Here is a 1,940-nt window from a genome sequence, read left to right as displayed (position 1 = left end):
GAAACCTTTTTGAACAAATCAATCAAAGAAGATGAAAGAGTAAATCCCAGTTAAAGATAATTAACTCTAGATCGGAGATGAATAATATGAATAGAAAAACATAGCCGAGTATGAGTATTAGCCGTAATTATGCTCAGATTTAATAGCATAAAGAAAGATTCATTAAGTAACATTAACTGACAATAAAATGTAAATAAAGGAAAATATTCACTCAATCTTGAGTGAGACGGATCTTCTTTCATTTGATAAAGACGAATGATAGACAAATACAAGAACCTTAGGACCCTTTTTGGATCCGAAGAAGGTATGGGATCACAGATCCTCTAGAGATGTGTGTTTACATATTTTCTAGAGAGAGGGAGAGGGAGAAGGAGAGAGCTCCTCTTTTTTGGAAGTCCTCCCTTCCTATTTACAAGGGGTATCTATAGAAAATCCTAGAAAGTACAATTAGAGGAAATATTCAGTAGAATATTCCCTTTGAGGATTCCAAAGCAAACTAGCTATTTCATCGCTATCCGACCTCGGTCTTATTGATGATTGTCCGACCTCGGCTATTGATGATTTTCCGACCTCGGCCTGTCCGACCTCGACCTTATTGATAATTGTCCGACCTCGGCTATCGATGACTGTCCGACCTCGGCCTTATTGATGACTGTCCGACCTCGGCCTTATTGATGACTGTCCGACCTCGGTCTTATGTCTATCCGACCTCAGCCTGTCCAACCTCGGCCTGTCCGACCTCGGCCTTATTGATGATTGTACGACCTCGGTCTTATGTCTGCCCAACCTCGGCCTTATGTCTGTCCGACCTCGGCCTGTCCGACTTCGGTCTTATGTCTCCGCATGCCGAATTTCTTTGATCTAATTTTGACTCATACAGTATTAAGAACTTTTCAGTGACTCAAAATAAATAGACCACTTTGGTGACACTATTTATTAATCACAGTTTCTTAGTTATACACATCAATACATGTGATAAAATAACACACATATAATTTAAACTTTGTAATATATATTTATTAATTCCATTCACACACCAAGGAGTAAGAGCACGGATAAAATCCTTTATAACGAAGCAATATCACGACCAACTATAAGTGTGGTCGTTTACTTTGCAGCAAAATTAATATATTATGTAACTAAGGAGAGAATCAATCCTAAATAGAAAGTTCTTTATTAGTTACCCTCTTTAGTTTCCACGTAAAGCCAAAGACATTTTGTAAACTAGTTAATTATTAATTTACTATGTGTGTGCTTATCATAATTCAGGTGTTGTAGGTCTTTTGATTTGTTTACCGCCGTTGTCAGTAGACATCAAGGTATTCTATTCAAGGGAGTAATTTGTTTACTGCCGCGTTAGTAGAAATCACAAAATATTTGAACATGCGGGCCCAGAAAAGCATGATTCAACCAAATAATCCTCTCAAAATCTCTTCAATACAGATTAGAAGAGGGATCATAAAACACTTATAAGAATAAAATTGTGGTTGTTGTCACCACCGTCTCTTTAATTCACAAAATTAATCTCCACTCAAGAAAAATAGAGATTAAGCAGTGGCTATCAAAATAAGTCAGTGAAATTAAAAACACTTTAGTTCAACTTTAATGGGTTGAGCACGTTCAATTAATTCCGTTATCCAGTATTCGAAACGAATATCAGTTCATATGTATAAACTCAAGATTAAACAATGATCTTAATCTCGAACTATGGAGGCTCTGATACCAACTATTAGATTATTAATTCGCAGTCATAGCAGAGATCAAGATACAATCATACCAATATAAAATCATAATTTTGAGTTAGAGTCTAAGAAAGCGTACCGTTAAACTGCATAGATTCAGCAGCGGCAGCAAACGACGATTAAGCCTGAGACCAACTTCCACGATCCACTAGCTACGCGCTCTCACAGCCCGGAGAACTTGACTGATGGGACGTCTAC

Source organism: Nicotiana tabacum, chromosome 3 (genome assembly GCF_000715075.1).
Source record: "Nicotiana tabacum cultivar K326 chromosome 3, ASM71507v2, whole genome shotgun sequence".
NCBI lineage: Eukaryota > Viridiplantae > Streptophyta > Magnoliopsida > Solanales > Solanaceae > Nicotiana > Nicotiana tabacum.
This window is presented reverse-complemented; position numbering follows the sequence as displayed.